The sequence below is a fragment of the Pseudorasbora parva genome, chromosome 1 (assembly GCF_024679245.1).
Source record: "Pseudorasbora parva isolate DD20220531a chromosome 1, ASM2467924v1, whole genome shotgun sequence".
Lineage (NCBI taxonomy): Eukaryota > Metazoa > Chordata > Actinopteri > Cypriniformes > Gobionidae > Pseudorasbora > Pseudorasbora parva.
In genome coordinates, this window is record NC_090172.1 from 58,075,610 (window position 1) to 58,102,923 (window position 27,314).

At 39.0% G+C, this 27,314-nt stretch overlaps 1 protein-coding gene across 1 annotated transcript in view; it reads left to right on the forward strand.

The window, feature by feature from the left end:
- Window positions 1-27,314, forward strand: part of serpinh2 (serine (or cysteine) peptidase inhibitor, clade H, member 2) — a 204,126-nt gene that overhangs the window by 35,583 nt on the left and 141,229 nt on the right. The window contains exons 4-5 of the mRNA XM_067446540.1: window positions 22,629-22,829; window positions 26,722-26,987. The gene's annotated coding sequence lies outside the window, so the exon portion shown is untranslated. The remainder of the gene's footprint in view (window positions 1-22,628; window positions 22,830-26,721; window positions 26,988-27,314) is intronic.

The following is a 27,314-nucleotide window of genomic DNA, read 5'->3' on the forward strand; positions in this document are numbered from 1 at the left end:
TAAATCTGCCATTTTATTCCAAGCATTACTCCTGATTAAAGGCTTCCGTAAATGTTTAGTTTATAAATAGAGTTAAGGTTCATCTTCAAGTTAAATGGTGCAATGCAAAAATATTTACCAGTGCATAAGTTGTAACTTATTTCCAATTTACGTCAAAACTTGTAACTTGCACACATCTGGTGCAACCGGCCCCTGGAGAATTTGAATGCTTCAGCTGGTCTGATGCAAGATTCTTGATGTTGTTGATGGCATGATTTGTACCCATGCTGCATGAGTGTAGTGTTGTCTGTCTTGTTTACAGGCCTATGTGTGTGTGTGTGCAGATACTAGGAGATCAGGGTAGTCTGGAGACACAATCTTCCCTAGAGACTGATTAGTAAACCCACCAAATGCCATTAGGGCAAAATGAATCCGACCACAATCCCTGTAATGTGTAATAAAGTGAATGGAGTGTAATGTTATTACAGTACAGACCAGACCGTGATATTAGTGGTCTTGGACATGCACACATACACACGTCTGAATGTAATAGGCTCTCTATTCACATACTCTTTCTTTTATAGAGGACAATATAAAAGAAGTGACTAATGGTAATATTTCTGAGTTATGGTATTGGACACCGTGGACTGGGTGAGGTGACGTTATGTCATATATGTGTGGTGAAGACTAAACCGAAGCATTAAACCACGAAAAGAGGCCCATGTGACCTTTTGTCTGGCTGTAATAGACCACAATTTTTCCATAATATTAGCAATCAAGACCCGAATAGCTTGGCTTATTCTGCAAAGATATGAAACTTGGTAGTCATAAATATTCTGTGCTTTTGTCCGCGAATACAATTGTGAACAATGCTGATAATAATTCAGGTTTCCCTTGCTGCGCGGAGCCGACTGTTGGGCGTGATTGCAGGAAACAAAGATTTATTTCCTTAACGTCACATATCAATGTTACGTCCCTGCGACGTACTGTCACTGCACCCCTCACACATGCGTTTAATTACCTGCTAAATGAATAATTCATAGTTGAGCCTCAGGGCAGTAGATAATTATAACGACGAGGGTTATTCTGTTTATTTTGCTCTTTATTGTGTTAAGATGTCAATTCCTCTCACTGCATTTGGTGCATTTGAGGAGAAAAGTCACGCTCTGTTTTTAACCCAAGAAGATAAGGAGCAGGGTATGCAGGCTAAAAAAAAAAAGACTATAAGGGGATGATTTGCCTCTCACTTTATTTTCCGAATGAAACCGATGTAAATAGACAGATCATGAAAATGAGTAGAGATTCAATGCGCGGGTTCTTAATTAGTTCCCTTTAACATAGAGATTAGTCTGGGTATTTTAATGTCTCGCTCTCAGAGCGATGATATTCAGCTGCAGATATATTTGTATGAATATTTTTATATAAGATCAAATACAATATGTATTATTTAATATTAAAATATTCATTAAAAAAATAAGACATGTTTTCTGTTTTTTGTAATCAGGACATTTTAAATAAAATATACACATTGTGTGTTTATGCTGCAATCACACCCAACAGTCAACTCCACACAGCAAAGGAAATCTGAATTTTTATATATATGAATGTGTGAGTGTGTATTTTACATAATATAAAATATAAAACGCATAGGCCTGTATTATGACCTCTGCTTTGGGCTGCAGCATAACTAAGCAGTAATGGCTTGATAAATCATTCTGATTGGCTTACATAAAGCGTAGACATGTCACTGATTGGTTGATAAATCTGTCTATTTCTGGCAGTCATATATCATGCGTATATGTCCATTAGATCATCCCAGCTGGGATAAGGGCAGAGTAAGACTATGGGTGATGTTAGCTGTGAGGTTTTAACAGCCGTTCAATATTTGATTGATGGCTTAAGTAGTTGTTATGACTCCATGAATGACCCCAGAGACCTTAGAGGAACTGGTAAAGCTGGGTAAAAAACCCTCATCGTCCTCTTCGCCACGACTAGCTATTGATTAGTGGTTTTTATGTCTGCTGATCAATGGAGCAAGACTGCTCTATAACTCATTTAAACAAGATGTCAATCAGTCTTGATCTGTCGGCTGACAGGGGGCGCAGGAGGGGATTTTTCCTGTCCGTGAGGCCTTGTGGCCGGAGTGGGAGCGGAGAGTGACAGGCATGGATGTTGTGGGCGTTAGGCTTGTCCAATCTAAACAGTAGCAGCATGTCGGACAAGGAGCCGTCCACCTACACACACATATATATACACTGCCACTTAACGACAGCATTCCACCAATCAGCGCGTCAACGAGCTCTATTGCAGCCCAGCGGTCTTTAACATGTCTGGGCCTGACCGCAACCTACGCAGCTGTCCGTCAAGAAGCGAGACCCCGCCTCCATTCACCCACTGTTTATAGAGCAGCCAAACGCAGTCTGAAGTGTGGCGCTATGCGGTGGGCCTGATGCATGATGGGAGAACGTGGGCGTGGGAATGCCAGACAGACACGTGTCTGGCAGGATAGACTGGGCGCAGGACGGTTTGAAGGAGAGACGCAGAGGAAAGCAAGTTATGGCTTGATGTGTATTCCTGAGACACGTGATGTTTATTTAAAGCAAGAATGAGATGCACAGAACAGCTCTGTTTAGAACTGGCACGTCATGCTTCTCTCAAAGCCAGATTTTTAACTTTCGGTGCAAAGTTTGGTCCAATTTTTAGTTTGTTTTGGCCACGTAGCACCCACAGTGTGTGGATTTTCCGCTCTTTATCCAACTTTCCATTAGCCACTAACCCAAGTGCTGGGTTTTATAAACATTTTGATGATAAGAACCCCAAATATGATTATATACACTGTAAAAAATATTGTTGGTTTAACTTAAAAAAGTAAGTAACCTGGTTGCCTTAAAATTTTGAATTGATTTAAATTAAATATTTGAGTTGATACAATTAAGTAAATCTGTTTGATAAATAGAAACTAAAATATTATTGTATCTGAACTACATAATAAATGTGATAAATCATGAAAATAGCCCTATTTGGCATGTTTCACTGCGTCATTAGAAATAAAACACACACAATTACCCAATATGCTTACAAAATCGTTTAATATTATTTGAATAAAGGTTGTGGATTCTCAAAAATGTTCATTGTATTAACTCAAATTTGTAATTTCAATGAACTCAAAATTGTAAGGCAACCAGGTAACTTATTTTTTAAAATAATTGTTTTGCAGTGAAGAAATAACGGCTCTTCTTACACTGTAAAAAATTATTTAGAAAAAAAGTCACCTGGTTGCCTTAAAATTTTGAGTTCATTGAAATTACAAATTTGAGTTAATACAATGAACTTTTTTGAGATTCGACAACCTTTATTAAAATATTATTAAATAGATTTTGTAAGCATATTGGGTAATTGTGTGTATTTTATTTCTGATGACGCAGTGAAACATGTCAAATAGTGCTATTTTTACGATTTATCACATTTTTTATGTGGTTCAGATACAATAATATTTTGAGTTTCTATTTATTAAACAAATTTCCTTCATTGTATCAACTCAAATTTTTTATTTCAATAAACTTAAAATTTTAAGGCAACCAGATTACTTACTTTTTTAAGTTAAACCAACAAAAAACAACACTTTTTTTTTTTTTTTTTTTTTTTTTTTTTTACAGTGTAGGCATCGATGGTTCCATAAAGAACCTTTAACACCCATGGAGCCTTACCATTGCACTAAAGGTTATTTATAGTGGAATAAGGTTCTTCAGGATAAAATGTTTCTCACACTAATGAAAAAAGGTTCAGGCCCACTTTATATCACACTGTAAAAAATTATTTTAAAAAAAGTTACCTGGTTGCCTTAAAATTTTGAGTTCATTGAAATAAAATTTTTGAGTTAATACAATGAACATTTGTTGAGATTCGACAACCTTTATTCAAATATTATTAAAAGATTTTGTAAGCATATTGGGTAATTGTGTGTGTGTTTTATATCTGATGACACAGTGAAACATGACAAACTGTGCTATTTTAATGATTTATACATTTTTGTATGTGGTTCAGATACAATAATATTTTGAGTTTCTATTTATTAAACAAATTTCCTTCATTGTATCAACTCACTCAAATTTTTAATTTCAATAAACTCACATTTTTAAGGCAAACAGGTTACTTACTTTTTTAAGTTAAACCAACAAAAACCAACAACAAAATGTTTACAGTGTAGGTGTCTTTAACTACTATGGTATTAACATTTTAAATGTATGATTTGATACAATGCACTTATTGTGTGCATACATGTTTTTACATTGTAAATGTTTTTACTCCATATCACATCTGCAATTATTTGTTTAAATACATCTATAATTACTCTGTTGATCCTTCCCTTTCCATGTAACCCAACCATAAACCTACCCATACCACCAAACCTGTCCCAAACCAAACCTATATTTCATCTTAATAGCAGCACAAGTGTTGATGTCAATACAACATCAACACACTAACTACATATTTAGATCCAAGTACATTGTAGTTAAAGACACCTAATATGAAATGTGACCAAAGGGTCTTTTTAAGAACTGTTCATTGAAAGGTTATTTGGGGAACCATGGCATTGCTGAGAAAACAACATCCATTCGAAAACATTTACACTGCGAGAATAATAGCTAATAATAGTGTGATTTTTTTTTTTTTAATTTATTTATTTTTGAAATCTTTAAAAAAATCTTAGATCACACTTGAATTACTATAATTGTCTCAGCACTTTGTGCAGAACAGTCACAACACACCAGCTTGGTGATTTGTAAAGCTGCCTGATTGAACAGAAAACACTGTGGAGTTACAGTTGTGGTTATCAAATTGTGTGGTTACTGTAAATATCCTTTAAAGATTCAATTCCACTAATTCTGGCAAACTGAGTCAATAGCAGTACTTTTAAAAACACTAGCTTTGTTTTCATCATTTAAATTTCTATTTAAATGCATTTTGGGATATCGCATCAAAAACTGATGCACATGAATTCTCTGTAAATGTGCATTAAACACTTTGCATTAAAAATGTGCATTAAAAATACTTTTTTATATATGATAAGAAAACATGCGCATCAAAAATAATGATGTGACTGCACCATGGGAAGGCATAACTGGACTAACCAGCAGACCGATCTTTTTACACAGCATCTGAAATGCCTGAGCAAAGTCTGTTGTCATAGTGGTTCGGTATGATTGCTAATAATAATTGCTCTTATAACTCTTACACAACTGCCTTCCCAAAATACAGCACCTGCCTCTGAAAGAAAGACAATGTGTTTTGCATTTTGTCTGTATGTTCTGAGATGAAAGACGTGTGTGTGTGTGTGTGTGTGTGTGTGTGTGTGTGCGTGTATGTATGTGTGTGTGTGTGTGTGTGTGTGTGTATGTGTGTGTATATATATATATATATACTAAAATTATTACAAACAGTGTTTTCTCCTACTTTTCTTAGTTGTATTTAGTGCCAGTTTATCAGAAAGCGTAATTTTTGTTCTCTTCGTCTTACTGAATGGAAACGCTGCTTTATTCGTAATTGTTTTATGCGATATTCCAAGTTAAATTCACAGCTTTGGATGGAACCATCCCTAATAATGCCTTTTATACACAATGCACGGTAGTTTCCTGGTGGACTGATAAACATCTGTATACAGTACCCTGACATCTGGAGTGTGTAGCAGTTAGGCAGTCTGATTGGAGCTGTGATTTTTTTTTTTTTTCCCAAGTTCCTCAAATCCATCAGATGGGCGGCGAACAGACGGCTGGTCCGTGTGAAGCTGAGACCACTCTAGGGCCAGCTCTTCAGATCCCTCTCGTACACTTCGCAAAACCTCAGAAGAGTTAATAGAGGACACATCCTGTCTCTTTTGAATGGTTTGATCTGACAGCATCTTGCATCTCATACTCATCTCATACTCAGTGTAGGTCAACCAGCAACAAAACTGGCTTCACACACTCTTTGTCTTTCTCTCTGATGCGTGAGAGCGACGGGTACTGTGGGCTGTGACATGTACATGACCGATATTTAAATGCCTCACAGATAGACAAATACACACAAACATCACATCAAAAGATTGACGTCAGTACACCTCAGTTCCCTATACCAAGTGAAGTGCTCTTGTGTTTGAGGACACTGAACTCGCGCAAGTAAAATTGTGTGGCGGCTGTTACCAGGGTAACAATGCCTTACGAACGAGAGCAGAACACACTCACAAGTGCACAAGATTCACTGCTGCTTTCCATGGATCCTTGCATATGGTTATTTGTGTGTGTGTGTGTGTGTGTGTGTGTGTCCTTGTTTATATTACATTTTGGGGACCAAATGTCCCCATAAGGATAGTAAAACCTGAGATCACCTACATTGTGGGGTCAAGCCAGCAGTCCTCACTTTTCAAAAGGCTTATAAATCAAGCAGGATGAGTTTGTTTTAGAAAGTAAAAATGCAGAATGTTTCCTGTGATTGGTAGGTTTAGGGGCAGGGGCAGTGTTTTATACTGTTTGTTCAGTATAAAAAACATTACGCCTATGAAATGTCCCCATATGTCACAAAAACAAATGTGTGTGTGTGTGTGTGTCGGGGAAGGAGGCAAAGAAAGATACGCAGTGAGATGGTTGTAATCTGCCGAGACAACGGGTTACATTTTGTGCACGTACTGCTGCCAGGCAGGATCGCTGAAAAGGGGTAACTGAGCCACTTAATACACACTTACGCCCGTTTCACACATACTCCGTCTGCAGTGCGTGTTGGGTTGCGTGTGCGTTGTAGGAGCCCCACGCCCTGTAGTGCTTTCACATATGCTGCGTTTGCAGTCCACAACTGATCCGCTGTTGCACACCACAAACACAGCATTTATTAAAAGGGGGGGTGAAACACTCAGTTTCAGTCAATCTCATGTCAATCTTGAGTACCTATAGAGTAGTATTGCATCCTTCATATCTCCGAAAAGTCTTTAGTTTTATTATATTTAAAAGAAATATAGGCTGTACCGAGTCTTTCCGGAAAAAAACGAGCGCCTGGAGGCGTATCGAGTGGGCGGAGCTAAAGAATGACAAGAGCGAACAAAGCAGTGACGTCCTCAAGCGTGGAGAAACCCATGGCTATCTCAGCTAATACAGATATATGATCCAGAATCATTCAGAGGCTGAAATAAATTGAACAGGAAAAGCAGCAACATCAGGACGTCTGTCTCTGTGGTATGGACTGTATTTAGTGGCCTGTCAACGTTTGTGTGTGTTTACTAGCAGTTTATGAGGACATGATTCGGTTTATGGACTATTGTATGCGACTAAACCTTAGCAGCAGCAAGCAAAACGGTTTAGCACGTCAGACTAATGTAACGTTATACATAGAACAACAATGGAGTCCGTTAGCGCATTTAAATGACGAAGCACGCGATCGTGTCGTTTACTAATGTTTACTCACGCGACGATCGCCAACAGCAGAGACATTTGAAGCAGTTTTACCCACCGGCTGCTTCCAAAGCAGGACCGAACCTTTATCGCTGGGACTGCTCCGTCAAAAACACACTTCTTTGGTATGATTTGGTAAAGTCCTGACAGCAGTGAACAGTGGAGATCCACTTTTGCGACGCGACTGAAGCGATGTTGTGAAGCTTCCCGTCATTTCTGCGTTCAAATCGGTTCAAATGCAGCGCTGCCTTCCCGGAATGCTGTGCTGAAGCGTTGAAGTCGCTCGACGTCACCCATAGGAATAAAGTGGAGCGCGGCGCCTGGATCGACTGGATCTGCACCTGAGAGAGTGTTTCTATGTTTAGGATGGGAATCCAAGTCTTTAACAGTGTAAAAAGCTCAGTATGCATGAAACAGCATTTCACCCCCCCTTTAATGATTTTTGATTTAAAATCCAAAAGTTGTTACTGAAAATGGCTCGTCAGAATTGCAATTCTCTTTGTTTAATCTTTCATAGAAGTCAGGTTAACGTACTACATATAAACAACATTTATTCAATTCATTTTTATATACTTTAGATTTAGCTCACACAAGAGGCAAAATATTTAAACATAGGTTATAGCCTAAAATCATAAACATTTTAAATTTGCAATAGGCTATTCAAAAACAGCAGACTCTCGTCTTTTATTTCGTTTTTAAACCCTTTTTAAAAAAAATCCTGCAGGTCATAAAGCACTTTGCTTTCCACCTCCAAGAAAGTACGAGTGCTATCCATTATGGCATTTTTTTTTTTAACCTAAATGCCAGGTTAAGTGTCGTTTTGTTGCTTTACTTGAGAAAAAAAGCCATGTGTTGACTTTGAAACAAGAGTATATTTTAAATGATATGCATCTGTGGTGAAATTACTAGATTTTCGCATCAGTACATGTTTATTTTAATGCGAACAATGTTCTGTCGCTTTAATGCAGCAGCGCAGTAAAAAATAGACTCGGTACGAAAACGATCCGTGCACTGCTGCAGACGCAACGCACCTGGAACGGACTGACGGACAGCATCCGCGTGCAGTGTGAAAGCTGTAATCCGTTAACATGGGTACGGGAAAAAATACGCACCGCACACGCACTGCAGACGGAGTATGTGTGAAACGGCGTTAGGCTCTGCTTCTAAAACCTAGATGGCACTCTTTGACATCATAGAACATTCGGTTCAAATACTTTTGAACATCATGAGGTCATTTGAAGGTTGAGTACAAACGGCACTTTATTTGAGGTGGCTATGTTTAGAATTGAGAAACCGTTGTTATTAGTGACACCGGTGGCCAGTAAGGGAACTGCAGCTCAGCCTAGCCAAACCCTAGTTTGATTATAAAGTATATCTGAGACTATAGTTTGAATGAATCTCTTCTCTTTGAATGACGCATTGACATTACAGTACAAAATGGCTCTTTCTGCATTATCCTGAACATTGTATAAGCATTCGATGTCACCGAACGGAAGAGAGGCTCTTGGGAGAGTAAACATCACATCTTTTTAATTGTCCTGGTCTACTGTCTATAGACTTTCATAGTGTAGACAACATAGGAAGGTGAAGTCTTGTTTTGTTTTTTTACCTTCCTTACAAGCTGTTCACTTATTGGCAATAAAAATACGATTTAATACATTTCTTATATATTTAAGCCCCTTTAAACTTAGTGATTGCTATCAGGATGTGAAGAGACTTTCAACCACACTCTTAGAAGAAAAGGTTCTATCGGCGCTACATATTTGGAACCCCTAAAATGTTTTATATAGAACCCTTTTTAAGGGCCAAAGGGGTTCTTTCTTTTCATTATGGCAGCTTTTTAGCATAAAAGGTTCTTTGGAGTTGACTTTGGAGTTGATTATAAGAACCTTTTTTTCTCTCAACTCCAAAGAACCTTTTATGTTAAAAAGGTTCTATAATGACAAGAAAGAACCTTTTTGGCACTTTAAAACGGTTCTATATAGAACATTTTAGGGGTTCCAAATATGTAGCGCTGATAGAACCTTTTAAAGTTGGCATGAAACGGAAGTTGAGATCGTCTTTTTCTCCTTATTGTCACGTATATCCGAGTGAAACGGCCTCTGAAATTAGAAAAAATGTAGGGTGGGGCTTAATTTCATCCTTCGGGAACTGATTGGATCGTTAGAAGTTGGGCATTGCTAACAAAATGGAGGCAGATTTGAATGGCCTCAGCGACCGGCGTGAGAGGCGACAGAAACAAGACGGAGCGCGATAGCCCCGCCCTCACGGCATAGCACATGACCGGGAGAGAAGAGAAGTCGTTTCGAGGGGGGAGGGGAGGTTAATGTATTTAAAGATTATAAGGGTAAATACATTTTTTTAAATTAATGAAGTACACAGATAAATCATTTATAGTAAACACTACAATATTACATATACAAATATGAATTGTAAAATTTGATTTCATGCCGTTTTTAAGGTTTTATATAAAACCTTTTCTTTTCTGGAACAAATCGCCTACCCTGCCTTTAACTCTGACTGCCACTGATAATCGGAGTATCTCCATGACATAGTCCACACGGCTGCGTGGCTTTCATTTTTCTGTGCCAGTGAAACAAACGTTTGATAAACAAGTGAATAAATTAAAAGGGGGGAGTAGGGGAAGGGATGACAAGTTTTTCATCAGAAAAATTTAATTTCTCACTTGATCACACACGACAGAGAGTGAGTGGTGTGTTTGTGAACGTACGTCTTCTCTCATTTTTTTTCTGTGTGTGTGTGTGTGTGTGTGTGTGTGTGTGCGAGCACCTGTGAGAGTGTGTGTGAGGGATTATTATCTGTGTTGTCTTTGAAGCATTCATCCTTGAATTTGCGTGCATTAAAAAATATTTCTCTCCTCCATTTTCTTCTGCCTTTGTCTCTTCTTTACCATCTCTTTTACTTTCTATCTGGCTCCCCTTTTCTTCTCCTCCTTCAAACATTCACTCTTTAATGGTAATACACACACACACTGTTCTGCAGGTTTGAGTTTTCATACTGTGTGTACAGGCCTTATTGACTAACCATTGGAGGAAAAAACTATATGAAGAGGAACTAAAGATCCTCTTCCTCGATGTGACAATTTTCTCTCTCTCTCTCTCTCTCTCTCTCTCTCTCTCTCTCTCTCTCTCTCTCTCTCTCTCTCTCTCTCTCTCTCTCTCTCTCTCTCTCTCTCTCTCTCTCTCTCTCTCTCTCTCTCTCTCTCTCTCTCTCTCTCTGTCGTCCTCTGGGAGCAATGCCCCTGGCAGCAGGGTGGATCTCGTTTTAAAGGGCTTTAATTTTTAATTGAGCTCTATTCTCACCCCCCCGTCTTCCCAGACACCCCCCATCATTCCTCTCGTCTTCGCTCCAGGCTGGCTCTGAGGGCTACCAGATTTCACTCAGTCGTAATAAATAATTCTAATATCTACACATACTCTTTCTCTCTCTCTTTCACACACACACACACACACACACACATACAGACAAACACACCCCGTTTCTGCTTTTTTTCCCTCAGAAAATCCCAGCTGTCAGTGGTGTGAGTGCAGTAGTTCAGATGGAGCTGCTCTTTCTCCTCTCAATAATAAAATATGCCAGTAAAATGTCATTCCCTCCCCTAAGAGCATGGCAGAGGAAACTGATCGATTCACATTAGTTGTTCAATTGACTTTGGCTTTAACCTCTCTGCCCGTTTGCTCTCTTTCTTTCACTCTCCTCTAGGTCTCTCTCTTCCCCTGTTACATTTTCACTTATTTTAAGGAATGGTTCACTAAAAAAGAAATCCTCAGTCTTCATTTACTCGGCCTCGTCCTAGACCTGTATGACTCCCCTTACTGAAAATGTTCCACTTATCAAATCGCATGTTAACATCCGTATACAACGCGTCGGATATGTCACGGTATGTCATATCTGAGACGACACAGCTGTTACTTTTTTTATGTATTTAAAAAAAACGTAAATGTGTCCACTTATAACTCTCCTGATCATTTACAAGTGCAACAGGGTTTCGTTTCATACTGCCTTTTGATGAAAATATTCCTGAAATGAACTGATTTTCTTTTCATATACACTACACTGTAAAAAAAAAAAAAAAAAAAAAAGTCTCCAATTGAAAATTTTCTAGTGACTGATCACTTCTAAGTTTTTCAGTTGGCCAAATTGCATATTAGCATATTGTGATAAAGTTCATTATTTCCCATAATGTAATGATAAAAATTAAACTTTCATATATTTTAGATTCATTGCACACCAACTGAAATATTTCAGGTCTTTTATTGTTTTAATACTGATGATTTTGGCATACAGCTCAAAAAATTAGCATATCATGAAAAGGTTCTCTAAACGAGCTATTAACCTAATCATCTGAATCAACTAATTAACTCTAAACACCTGCAAAAGATTCCTGAGGCTTTTAAAAACTCCCAGTCTGGTTCATTACTCAAAACCGCAATCATGAGTAAGACTGCCGACCTGACTGCTGTCCAGAAGGCCATCATTGACACCCTCAAGTGAGAGGGTAAGACACAGAAAGAAATTTCTGAAGGAATAGGCTGTTCCCAGAGTGCTGTATCAAGGCACCTCAGTGGGAAGTCTGTGGGAAGGAAAAAGTGTGGCATAAAACGAGAAGAGGTGACCGGACCCTGAGGAAGATTGTGGAGAAGGACCGATTCCAGACCTTGGGGGACCTGCGGAAGCAGTGGACTGAGTCTGGAGTAGAAACATCCAGAGCCGCCGTGCACAGGCGTGTGCAGGAAATGGGCTACAGGTGCCGCATTCCCCAGGTCAAGACACTTTTGGGCTACAGAGAAGCAGCACTGGACTGTTGCTCAGGGGTCCAAAGTACTTTTTTCGGATGAAAGCAAATTTTGCATGTCATTCGGAAATCAAGGTACCAGAGTCTGGAGGAAGACTGGGGAGAAGGAAATGCCAAAACGCCTGAAGTCCAGTGTCAAGTACCCACAGTCAGTGATGGTCTGGGGTGCCATGTCAGCTGCTGGTGTTGGTCCACTGTGTTTTATCAAGGGCAGGGTCAATGCAGCTATCAGGAGATTTTGGAGCACTTCATGCTTCCATCTGCTGAAAAGCTTTATGGAGATGAAGATTTGGTTTTTCAGCACGACCTGGCACCTCCTCAGGGTTTACTGACCATGGTTTTACTGTGCTCAATTGGCCTGCCAACTCTCCTGACCTGAACCCCATAGAGAATCTGTGGGATATTGTGAAGAGAAAGTTGAGAGACGCAAGACCCAACACTCTGGATGAGCTTAAGGCCGCTATCGAAGCATTCTGGGCCTCCATAACACCTCAGCAGTGCCACCGGCTGATCGTCTCCATGCCACGCCGCACTGAAGCAGTCATTTCTGCAAAAGGACTCCCCACCAAGTATTGAGTGCATAACTGAACATAATTATTTGAAGGTTGACTTTTTTTGTGTTAAAAACAATTTTCTTTTATTGGTCGGATGAAATATGCTAATTTTTTGAGATTGAGATTTTGGGTTTTCATGAGCTGTATGCCACAATCATCAGTATTAAAACAATAAAGGACCTGATATATTTCAGTTGGTGTGCAATGAATCTAAAATATATGAAAGTTGAATTTTTATCATTACATTATGGAAAATAATGAACTTTATCACAATATGGTTATTTTTTTAGAAGGACCTGTATTTATGTATAGGTTGTGTATATTAGTATTTATTTATTTGTTTTAAAATGCCTTTATTTTATAGTGTTACTGTATAGTTACAGTTCACTCTCTTCTGTTCCACCATTCATTTTCAGTTTAAAGTGAATAATCTGCATTGGTTTAAATTAGACGCACGATTCACTCTCTTCCAAACATTGTCCTTCCAAATGTAGTAAATCATTAGCCAATTTTCATTTTTGGGTGAACTCTTCTTGTAAAGGTCTTGCTTTTCATCTGATTTTGTTTCTCATGATTCATTCGCAGTGGTTTCCTGTCCTTTCTTTCGTCTTTGTTCTCTGCCCTTCTGTCCTTTTTGTAAAGACAGTACATAGCTCTCTTTCTCTCTCTTGTTCCTTCTCTCCTGTGGCGTTTTGATTTGATCTTGCTGCCAGTGCCAATTCGCACCTTCTTTACAGTGATTGCCGTCATTAAGTCGCTTTTTCATTTTTTTTCCTTGGCTTTCTGCGCACGCACACACAAACTCGCGCTCTCTTTATCATTGTGCCATTCGCCGCTTTTAAAAGCACCCCACTTTTCCAGCTTAGCTTCTTTTTATCTGGTTAAAAACGTTTAGGCCAGCAAGATTCCAGCTTGATGCCTTACATTAAGCAAACGTTTGTCCGGTGTGCAATTGTTACCTTATCTCCACTAACGCTGCAGGCACCTGGCTATCTTCAGCGTTGTATCGACGCTGAATCAACGTAACGGCATCATTCAAAGCCGATGCGCTTATCTGAGCGGACTGTTTTTTCAGATGGGATCCTAATTTGTGCTCTTGTAGTGGAGAAAAGAGAAACAGACGGGTGAGGATGTGTGTGTGTGTGTGTGTGTGTGTGTGTGTGTGTGTGTGTGTGTGGAGAGGGAGGTCAGAGGTCACTGTAAGAGAAACTGATGGCATAAGGTCATGGGGGGAGGTTTGTTGAGGTTAAAGGGGGGTTTGGTTAGTTGGGGTTTAGGGGTTAAGCCTCTATAGGATTGAGCCTAAAGTTAATATCCAGGCGGCACACCAGCCCTAGTCCAAGCAAAAACCACTCTCGCCCCAGTCTATGAATCAACAACAGGTCCTTTGACTCTGTTCCCACAGCTAAAGCATATGTGAGTGTGTGTGTGTGTGTGTGTGTGTGTGTGTATGTGTGTGTGTCTTAAGATTAAAACCCTAGCTGGGAGTTTCCCACTTCATTTTATATCCCTTTAAAAAATAAATCTGTTGTTCCATTCCCGTAAGGAGCGAGACATGCCGCAGCTCGATCCTGTCCCCGAAGTCAGTGGCATTCTGTGGCTCTTTCTGTCCGGATGGCGCCGTTTACCAGCCTTTGCGGTCGTACCCTTGATGTCACACCTCCTTGTTAGACGCACACTCGCCCTCATATGCGGCTCTTTTAAAACAGGAAGCCGGAGCACCACATTTCACACACTGTGATGTAGAGCACATGGCAACATTTATCTTAAACCTTCATTTCTGTCTAATTAACAAAAACGAGATTTACAACCGGCTTAATTTGAACCACCGTAACACATGCTACGCACATGTGCGTTTATCTGCCGTCGCATGTGTGTGTTTGTGTGCGCTGCAAAGCGGAAGACGGGCATAAATTCTCACCGGTGTCACTGCAGTCACATTATTTAAAGCTCACCGTTGTGTGTGTGTCTGTGTCTGTGTGTGTGTGTGTGTGTGTGTGTGTGTGTGTGTGTGTGTGTGTGTGTGTGTGTGTGTGTGTGTGTGTGTGTGTGTGTGTGTGTGTGTGTGTGTGTTTATGTGACTTTGAGGTCGTCGTTAGCTTCATGTCAGTCTTGGTTTTCTTTTATTGGCACTCTTGTTATGCATTCTTTTAATGGGACACCATTGGTGGTCTTGGCTCACTTGTTGGCGATCAGTCATGACCCCTAAAAAACAACTTTTTAGGGGCTTGGTAATTCATTTCATAGCATTGTGTCCTGTCTAAACGCAACACCAAAAAATATTAAGAAACAATGATTTGTATCTACCCCAAACGTGGCAATTCCGTGATGAGATGTAGTCAGTCCGAAGTCGATCAGAAGAGTGTGTACCGTAGATGGGTTTGCACAATGCTTGTGTTTTCATGATTTTAGTGTTACTTCTTTAGACTGAATACTTTGGTGTTTCTTGTATATCCAGTGTCTCTCTCTGTCCATGTTTGTTCCAGTGAGATTTCAGCATGGGCAGGGTTTTAAGTATAGACCAAGTTTTAAATCTCAATATATCTTTATTGATTCAATATGATGTTCAAATTTTTTTTTTTTATATATTTATATGCGGTGTGGAATTTTGGCATTATATATATATATATATATATATATATATATATATATATATATATATATATATATATATATATATATATATATATATATAATATATAGGTATATATGGCTATATCCTAGGTCCTTTTTGGGACATTTTTCTTGATGTTTTTTGAAAATGTAAAAATGCAGAAAGTTTTCTGTGATGGATAGTTTAGGGTTAAGTGAAATAATATACATTTTGTGCAATATAAAAATCATTATGTCTATGGAAAGTCCCCATAAAACATGAAAACCCTGTGTGTGTGTTTGTGTGTGTGTGTGTGTGTGTGTGTGTGTGTGTGTGTGTGTGTGTGTGTGTGTGTGTGTGTGTGTGTGTGTGTGTGTGTGTGTGTGTGTGTGTGTGTGTGTGTGTGTGCGAGTGTGTGAATTCTATACGTAATTCTCTTGAAGCTTGTCGGGCCTCATTATGGCAGGAGGAAAAAGCAATAACTGACATGAGCTCTAATCTCCCATAAGACCTTATCGGCCCTATACCACCACAATCTGTGGCCTTTAAAAATACTCACCTCTATAAAATGAAGGGAAGAGGAGTTTGACTGACTGAGAGAGCGAGAGAGAGAGAGATAGATAGAGAGATTGTGTGCATTATGGGTTGAAAATCCAGGAAAGGAGGGAAAGAAAGATGGAGTGATAGAGTGAGACAGGAAGAGAGAGGAGAGGCGCGTGTGTGCTGACAGCTCCCGCAGTCTCTGTGGGGTTGGTGTCTCATCCCTGACATTTGGAACAATATTGCGCTAGTATGAGTCTACAACACACACACCCATCTCTCTCTCTCTGTCCTGCGGGTGTGTGCACGGGGAGGTAGATTTTTTTTTCTTCTTCTTCTCTAAGCTATGGTTTGTTCTAAGATGGAGCAAGAAAGATGTAATGCTATTTTTGTGCATTTGAGCAGGTATAATGTCTTCTCTTTTTCTCTAGGTAAACTCTGTTCTGCTGTGCGGTTTTATTGAGTGTTATGTCCATATGGATACAATATATGATGTGAAAATCACATGGGCAGGAAAAAGCATTGAGGTGTGTGTGTGTGTGTGTGTGTGTGTGTGTGTGCGCGCGTGTGTGTGTGTGCGCGTGTGTGTGTTATTCGTACAGTATTATAATGGACATTTGAATTCTATTGCAGTTAAACGCACTCATGCGTTACAATAAAAATGTCTGTTTGCAATACAATAATTGTCTAAGCAATTATTTTCTGAGGTTAGTGCTTAAAGGAGAGGTTAAAATACACTCTCCTAGCACAGCTTAATGTACAGAGACAACTATATATAAACATGCTTTAGTTTGATTTAAACACTGAATCAGGGGTGTTTGGGAAACTTTTCTTTGGAGGAAAAATATGCATGTTTTGCAATTCCGTTTGGGCCCTGTCCCAAATCGCTCACTTGGTGAGGACAAATACAAGTGCACTACAGAAATGGCCAGTTGAAGACAAAATGCAAAATCCAGATCATAGTTCATTTACATGCTGTCATGTCGTTCCAAACCTGTATGATTTTTGTTTCTTTTGTGTCCCCTTTGTCTAAACTGTATTTAAGTCAATGGGGTCTAATGTTATTTGTGCCTCGGTGTGCTTCAACATATCTTTTGTGTTCTGCAGAACGGTTTGGCACGACATGATGCCAAGCACATGATGCATTTTTGTTTTTTTTCATAAAATCCTCCTATATCGTATGCAATATACGTCAATATATAGTACAGGACAACGTGTAGAAGACCAAAATAGTGATTTTGCAGTTATCCGTTCAACTGAAGCGTGCAGAATGCTCGCGCACACACACACACACACACACACAATTGTTTGCTGTAGTAGAAAGAGAAAAATATATTATTTTCTTTGTTCTTGAAGTGCTCTGTCATTATCCAACACATAAAGCAGTGTTGCATTAACAGACCATGTGTCTGTGGGTGTGTAACACGTTATTTAAGGGAAGTATGAGGACGTTTTAGTACAATAGTGATACACTGTGTTGTTTTTACTTGCTTTATTTATGATTTGGCTCTTTGTGGATGTGTGAGTGAGTCTTAAGTGTTTGTAGTTGGGGACGTATATGCTAAAAAATGTCTTAGAATATATAAAGCCTGCTTTTTTAGAGGATGTCCTCTTGAGGATGGACATCTGAGGATGTCGTCCACTCTTCAAAATACTATTCACATTTGTATCATTTGGATTAGGATGTTAGTGTGGTATATTTAATTTAGATAGCTAACTTTGTGTGCATGTTTTTGTGACATATGAGGACCCAAATGTGTATAATGATATAGGTATATGTCTCCACTTTTCAAAATGTTTATAAAACATACAGGATGAGTTTTTTTTAGAAAGTAAAAATGTAGAATGTTTCCTGTGATGGGTAGGTTTAGGGGTAGGAGCAGGGGATAGAAAATACAGTTTGTATGCCACATGTTATGTAATATAAAATTGAGATCACCAAATACGAGATATTTTTTGAAAATGTAAAAATGCTGAAGGTTTTCTGTGATGGGTAGGTTTAGGGTTAGGACTATGTCTCAGGTAAGTCCCCATAAAGCATGGAAACCCATTGTGTGTTTGTGTGTGTGTATGTGAGAGAGTGGGTCAGGTTTTTACTCCCATTGTGGGGACCAAAATTCACAAGGATATTAAAAAGGCCTACATTTGTGCAAGTTACAATGATAATAAATAGTGGCTGAATGAAATGTAGGGCTTTTTGTTTAGTTATATGTAGATTTAAGTGATAGGAAATGTCTTTCGATCAGTATAAAAATGCTAAAAGTAGATGTAAAGTCCTCAGCATCATGGAAACCCTCTGTGTGGCTGTTTTACTGCTGGGTAAAATACTATCTGCTGCAAATGTCTCTTCCAAAATAGCTTCATCAAGCTTTAAAAAGCGCAATTTTTAAATGTCACTTTTTGTGGTTAAGGCAGAAATAATTAAGTCCTGTCAAATCTAATTCCAGACCTTAAATTGAATGCATTTGAAACAGGTTTAATTATGCAGATATGTACCTGGAAACAGCGTTTTCTAGTTTCACCACACTGTGGATGGAGAGAGCGAGTGAGTTTGTTCAGTTAGCTGAGTGTACTCAACTAATTACAGCTGTGAGCGTCACGCCACTAGAGTGCTAATATTATTCCACACGACTCTGTGAGTGTGTGTGTGTAGACATTAATTCATACAGACCCACTAAATGAGTCTGTTTAATTAACAGAATATGGAAGTACATGTTCACCAGAATGCAAAAGCCATCAATCACATACTAATGCACACGGAAAACACTCGTTTTCTCCGGCAATATGGTTTCCATTAGGTTTGAATCTCAGAGCTTTCTGTTTCAGGAACGAACACTACAGTGTGTGGATGCGTTTGTATTTTTGTGCATTTGCCCTGCAGCCAGTGCGATCTGTGTGTGTGTGTGTGTGTGTGTGTGTGTAGAGTCTGTGGATTGTGCGCATCCTACTCTCCGTGCTTTTGCTTCATAAAAACGCCACTCAACTTTCTCGTTCTCCACAATGAAAAGCAGCTGCGGACACTTTCACTCTTTCACACACATCTACTGTATTTCATCTCCGTTTTTCTTACACGCACAACCAATCCCTCTGCCAGCTGTCGTGTGCCCACCCATGAAAGAATTAGTTTGAATGCAGCAATAGCAGTGTGAAAGCTTTGTGCCGCGAGCATGTGTTTGATGTGTAGTAATGGTTTCTTTTGGGGTGTTTTTGCGGCGGGCAGTTCTTGTTCTCCCTCTGCTGTCAGAGAGCAGCGCTGCAGTCACCACTTGTTGCCTCGGCAGCTGATCCTGGGTCAGTTGTTAGCGATTATTTATATATTTCAGTATCGATCCGTCTCTCAGCCTGATGCCTCTCTAATCCTGCACTGATGAATGCGGTGATGCCTGCCGGGGGACACCAGATAAATCAGTGTGTGTGGCGATGCACGTACAGTGCGAAACACACACTGATGTACAGCGGAGAGCTTGTCATAATTATGTTGCATCAATGGCAAAGCCTGTTGGGTGAACATGAGGCTACACACACACACACACACACACACACACACACACACACACACACACGTGTCATACAGGCAAAAGATGCACTCCTGAAGATGAACACAATCCATCTATGTATCTTTTCATCTCATTCTCCCTCTTTCAGTGGTGGCAAATGTATTCAGCCACTGTCCCATTTCCATTCATTGTTTCTGGATTTGTCTCCGGAGATTCCCCACCACCTTCTGTTGGAGAGCGAGGGAAACAGGGTCACTACAGACGGAGGGAGAGATGGAGATGAGGAGAGGAAGGAGGAAAACGGGAAATGAGGAAGCAGGCGGTGAATGAGAGATGCAGAGAGATGATGGTTAATAAAAGAAGAAAGGCCTGGTTCAAAACCGCTGGAGTGTTTAAGACGGATACTTATTGTGTGCTTGTGACTTTTACAAGCGTTCCAGTTTTATGAGGCCTTTCTAACATAATGTGTCCTACTCTGCCAACACTGCTCTGTTGACTGTCAAGGTATCTCCCGTAAGACCACAAGACTGAGGTTGAGCAAACACATGTTAGATGCTCTTTCATATACGTATATCAAAAATATAAATATTTTTCACTGCTGTCACCATTGTTGCAAAAAATCTGTTATTGTAAAAACAAAAAAAACTAGTAGCTAAAAATGCAAATGCAGATATAATGTGTGTGTATTCAATGTATGTATATATAAATAAATACATGCATACATTCAATATAGACAAATATATATATATATATATATATATATATATATATATATATATATATATATATATATATATATATATATATATATATATATATATATATATATAATTGAGACCGCTTAACATTTAATTCTCAAAGTGGTCTCTTAATTTTTTTCAGAGCTGTATATACACTCACCTAAAGGATTATTAGGAACACCATACTAATACTGTGTTTGACCCCCTTTCACCTTCAGAACTGCCGTAGTTCTACATGGCATTGGTTCAACAAGGTGCTGAAAGCATTCTTTAGAAATGTTGGCCCATATTGATAGGAGAGCATCTTGCAGTTGATGGAGATTTGTGGGATGCACATCCAGGGCACGAAGCTCCCGTTCCACCACATCCCAAAGATGCTCTATTGTGTTGAGATCTGGTGACTGTGGAGCCATTTTAGTAAAGTGAACTCACTGTCATGTTCAAGAAACCAATTTGAAATGTTTCTAGCTTTGTGACATGGTGCATTATCCTGCTGAAAGTAGCCATCAGAGGATGGGTACATGGTGGTCATAAAGGGATGGACATGGTCAGAAACAATGCTCAGGTAGACCGTAGCATTTAAACGATGCCCAATTGGCACTAAGGGGCCTAAAGTGTGCCAATAAAACATCCCCCACACCATTACACCACCACCACCAGCCTGCACAGTGGTAACGTGACACAAACAACTGCTGGTAAATTAGGCTGCTGTCCCTTTAAGACGAATGCACGGAAAGTATGTCAGTCTTGTATGTGAATGGTAACAAAATCTATAAGAGTAAAAAAACATGCACAGTAAGATCCTTATTAAACCCTGCGGCTCGTAACAACACATTGATGTCTGTGATGGTTTCTCACACAAACTGATCGTTTCGTGTCTTAAGACATCAATGTGTTGTTACGAGCCACAGTGTTTAATCTGGATTTTTCTGTGCATGTTTTTTACTCTCATAGATTTTGTTACCTTTGACATGCATTATACGACTGACAGACTGCAACGGTTAGAGCTAAAAATCTTCATTTGTGTTCTACTGAAGAAATAAAGTCACCTATATCTTGGATGCCCTGGGGGAACATTACATTTTTATTTTGGGGTGAACTATCGCTTTAATATAAATGACACGCATCCATTTTCTTTCTCGACTGTGTTCATGAGGATACTCGCTGAGACGGGTATTATGACTTAAACAAACCTGAATTCAGCATTCACGTGCTGTCTACGTGTCTCTGTGTGTGCAGTTGATGCCTGGTTTGACTGATGAACTTTCACTCTATGGTGATTAAACTTTGCAATTAATTTGCGAATCACATGCGTTCTGAACCGAGGTGCAGCTGGCCCCTACGGATCAACTATGATCCCTATACGTGACATCCGATCCTTGTACTTGACATCGCACATCCTTATACGTGTCTATCGTGGATGCGCACATCGCGATATCGATGCTAAAACATAATTTCATGCAGCCCTAATATAGTGTTTATCTACAAATTATATATCCTTTTTTTTTTTTTCTTGAAACGTTTTTTTTTCCTTATCTCAGGAGTTTTATAGCCTGACAAGCCAGACCCACATCAAGATGTTTGGTCTGGAAACTCACCATTGACAGCTCAATCCGAGGGGCGGATAAACGATAGTCTTTCAAACTCCCTCTGCACGGCGCGCACACAATTGGATAGCGCTACAACCAACCAGAGTAACAAAGGTGAAGCAGAGCTTGTTGAAAGATTAAACTTTCGCCGTATCCGGTCGGCAAAACTCTGAACACATCTTCCCTTCTTAAGAATGACTTCAGTGCCGTTCTTTGTTCTTTTCTCAGAGAAAAGCTTAACTCCAAATCTTCCAGAGTCGCGGTCAAAGCTGATTCGAAAGACCGCCGTCTGCCAGCTTCTGTGTTTACAAGAAGCACACAAATGCAACTCGGCCGTCATTATGTTAAGCCCCGCCCATGACTCTATGCACGATGTGATTGGCCCGACCAGAGTTTGTCGTTTACAGCTCAGAAGTGTATTTAAAGTTGCTAGACGACACTCGCGGCAAATTAGATTTGCTGCCGCTAGGGTGTGTCTAGATTTCTAGGCTAGGAGTTTTATGTAGACATTTTTTTTTAGGAGAAATATTTCGTTTTACAGATGACTATTGTTGAGATCTCATCTTTAGAGAAGTGACATTGCTATAGGGTTTTTTTCATAGGAGAAAATTCCTAGAAGCGGAGCACTCTCCCATCTGCTCTCAATTCAAAAGCCGTCTAGGAGAAACAATCGAGACACTGACGAGATCTCATTTGTGCTTATTCTTTCCTTTGACCAGAGACCCGTCCGATCCCTCGCTGATTCACTCAACGTAATGAGTCGCAACACTTGAATGTTTCAGTTTCAGGAACTAAAAAGGCCTGAATGGACAAGTCACAATGTAGCAGGAAATGAAACTATTGTGCACGTAAGGCGCCATAGTACGCTTTCTACCCATAATTCTTTCCCTCCTCCTCTTCAGGTTAGTCATTTGAAGAGGCGCAGGTGCTGTGCTGAGGGTCAAGGCGCTGATTCAATCTCAGCCCTCGAGAGAGAGAGAAGATGAGTGTGAGGAAACAGACAGGGAGAGCAAACGCTGCAGATGAAAAAGAGGTGGGAGGCTCACATCTCGCAGGTGGAGAGCCGAAGACAGACGGACAGACAGGACGACAGGAACCATAAGGTGTTTATTTGGTTGCTAGAAGATGGTCGATATTCCCTTGGGACTCAAACTTTGTAAATAGCCCACTCCAGGGAAAGAAAGAGTAGGAGATATGGGATCCATAGGGATCCCTTGTATTTCAGCATATAGCACCCTGTCTCACACATGCAGCACACTTATAATGAAGCTAAGATTGGATTTATGGTAGTCTATACTTCACCTCACACGTACAGTATATAGGTGAGCAGACATCCATTCACACATACGTCGTTGTGGACATTACTGACCCGCGGCTCACTCTTGTCTCCACACACTCTTTTTCTCTCTCTCTTTCTGATGGTTTCAGGAGGCAGAACCCGCTGCGCGAACAGGCGGTATTACCATACAAATCAGCGAAGCATTTTCTCCACGTCTGCGCCACACACACGCACACACACACTCTATCACACGCTGATTTCAGATTCAGACATCAGATGCATACTCCATTCTGTTCTCCTGTGACTATGAAGGCCAGTTTGTATCATGATTATCACCACATAGACAGGACATCACTGATGCGCACGTAATACACAACACCAGAGACTGACTGATAGATGGATGGAGAGAGCGAGAGTGATCATGTCTGCAGTTGCTCAGGGTTTGTTGCCAGGACATTGAGAACAAATTAAATGAGAGGTCAGAAGAAAATGTGAGTGGTGATTGTCCCTGTAAAACTCACTGTCATAATGCAAGAGTGTCATGGGTGTTTGCCACTGCCAGGGAGTTGCTGTGTGGTTGCTAAGGTGTTTGAAGCTGTCTTTAGTTTTCTTTGTGGTCGCTAGGGTGTTTTAGTTAACATTTACATTTAATGATTAAGCAAACGCTTTTGTCCAAAAATTAGGAGTGCAATAGAAGCAGTTGAATCAACAAAAGTACAATATAAAATGCTGTGACAAGTCCCAGTTAGTCTAGTACAGTACAGTAGCAAGGTTGTTTTTATATATATATTAGGTTTACTTACTATATATATATATATACAGTACATACAGTACATACATACATACATACAGTACATACATACAGTACATACAGTACATACACATACATACATACATACATACATACATACATACAGTACATAAATACAGTACATACATACATACATACAGTACATACAGTACATACATACAGTACATACATACATACAGTACATACATACAGTACATACATACATACAGTACATACATACAGTACATACATACAGTACATACATACATACATACAGTACATACAGTACATACATACATACATACAGTACATACATACATACAGTACATACATACATACATACATACAGTACATACATACATACAGTACATACATACATACAGTACATACATACATACATACAGTACATACATACATACATACATACATACAGTACATACATACATACAGTACATACATACATACAGTACATACATACATACATACATACAGTACATACATACAGTACATACATACATACATACAGTACATACAGTACATACATACATACATACAGTACATACATACATACAGTACATACATACATACATACATACATACAGTACATACATACAGTACATACATACATACATACAGTACATACATACATACATACAGTACATACATACATACAGTACATACATACATACATACATACATACAGTACATACATACATACATACAGTACATACATACATACATACAGTACATACATACATACAGTACATACATACAGTACATACATACATACATACAGTACATACAGTACATACATACAGTACATACATACATACATACATACATACATACATACATACATACATACATACATAGTATACAGTACATACATACATACATACATACATACATACAGTACATACATACATACATACATACATACATACAGTACATACAGTACATACATACATACATACATACATACATACATACAGTACATACAGTACATACATACATACATACATACATACAGTACATACATACATACATACAGTACATACAGTACATACATACAGTACATACATACATACATACATACATATGTATGTGTATATATGTTTCTATATATCTACAGTATGTGTTTGTGCTGTCAATGGATTAAACAATAACTACTTCAGGAAAAAAATTCTGTAATTACGATTATTCGCATCTAACATTTAAAATTTTTAAGATATAACATTATCAGTGTAGGGGGTAATGCATTACATGTAACTTGAGTTGCGTAATCAGATTACTTTTTCATGTAACTAGTAAAGTAACGCATTATTTTTTAAATTTACAACAAAATATCTGAGTTACTTTTTCACATTTATTTGACTGACAGCTATCTTCTCCCCATGTTGAGAAAAATCGAGAGTAAGTGCAAAGATGTGTGAACAGGTTATTGTAGTTCTAGACTATTTGTGAGCTTTTTTTCATCTAGCTTGCACAATAAAGATTAAGTACTCCTCAAAATGAATAAAATCAGTCAAATGTAAAATCAGAATACTACACAAACCTCCAATAATTAAATATTAAATTTAACAAGTATTTTTATGCATTTAATCTACCTTTATTGGCCAATGTTTTGCTACTAACTTTCAATGATTCAGGTAAACCAAAAGCAAACATGATTAGATATTTAGTTTTTATTTCTGATGTAAGAGTTCTTTATAAACTGGCTCTGGTTTGCCTGCATGGTATCGAGTAAATTTCAAAATTCTTCTATCATTGTTCAAATCGTTAAACGGTTTGGCTCCTCCTTAACTTTTGGGTTTATTGACTGAACATTGTCCAGTTCTGTCTCTCTGGTCGTCTAACCAAAGATTGATTTACATCCCAAATTCGAAGCTGAAACACAGGGGCAACCGTGCCGCTACAGTAGCGTCCCTCAGATTGTGGAATGCTCTGCCCTTTTGTATTAGATCTTCATCTTCACTATCTATTTTTAAATATTGGTTATCGATTTTTTTTTTTTTGGCATATAATCAGTGAGGATGCTGTATTGCTCTGTATTTTAGTAATTTAATTGGATTGTCTAGTTTGTAAGTTTTTATTGTGCAGCACATTGGTCAACCTTTATTGGTCTTAATGGTGCTATATAAATTAAGCTGACATTGACGTTGACATAATTAACTGGCTTAAACCCATTTTTTTAAGTGAAAATACTCAGCAAGCAGTAGTTGTCATTTCACCATCTCTGTTAACTATTCAAACCAAAATAACCTTGCATTTGGTCCTTTGTGCCTAAATATCTGGTGAGATGTATGATACTCCATCATGTAAGCAAAGCCAACAGTGATTACAAGAGTTTTTGGTTTCATTTCTTTAACATCTTCAAGTTCTAGATGACTAGTCTATTATTGGGCTATGGTTAGACATCTATTACATTTTTACTGACAGCCTAAATTTTGACTCGTTTTAGCCTAAACGTCAGGGCTGTGTTTGGGCGGCTATTAGACAGAATAGCTCGCTGAGTACTAACGTGCCAACAAAGACTTTTGCACAGTACTGTATATCCAAAATAATCAATATCGAATTGAATTGAATCAAAATCAAAATGTCAATAATACCCAGCCTTATCACCATGCAAAAGTAAGAGCCTTTTCACCTCCTGAAAGAGCCTTATCACCTCCTCAACAAGCTGCACAATTTAAGATGCTGTTTAATATGAGCTACTATGACAAACATTATCTCTTCTAAAACTCTAGGGCCTTTTTTTCTCTCCAACACTGCTAATAATAACAGAAAGAGCCGAGTGACCTAGCTGAGACACTGAAATTAATGACTAAATCGAGACAATCATTAAAGGCTGGGGAAGATGGAGGCAATGGGGAAAAGAAAACAAACACGACATCTGTCCGTCGCTCTTATTGTTTGCTGTGTCCAGTTTCTCACAGGTCGCTATGCCCCTTTTCGCAGCAGATGGGAGACACCGAGAGAAAGAGGGGATGGAAGAAAAAACAAGAAATGAAAACAGGAGGGAAGATTTATATCAGAACCCCACTGTTTGGATTCTCCATCATTGCCACAGCGACTGGCTACCTGGCAACGGGATACACAATGGAGCGGTAACCCTGGCGACAGCGTGGCGGACTGTCTGGCTGAAGACAACGGGTTGAGACGGACAGGAGTGCTTCAGACGGCAGAGTAAAGGTGTGTGTGTGTGTGTGTGTGTGTGTGTGTGTGTGTGTGTGTGTGTGTGTGTGTGTGTGTGTGTGAGAGAGAGAGAGAGAAAATCAGTCTATTGACTTTATTAAACTCAAAATATCCATTCATGAGACTGATATTATTATTGACAAACACAAACATGGGGAGACAGAGTCTCATTCTCTCTCACACACTGACACAATTTAGTTTCAGTTCAATAGTGCTTTATTGGCATAACTGTCAAAATGCAAAATGCCATAGAAAGGCGGAGTATAATTAATGAACATGCACGCAAACACACGGTGTGTTTAATGTACGCTGACAGGGGGATCT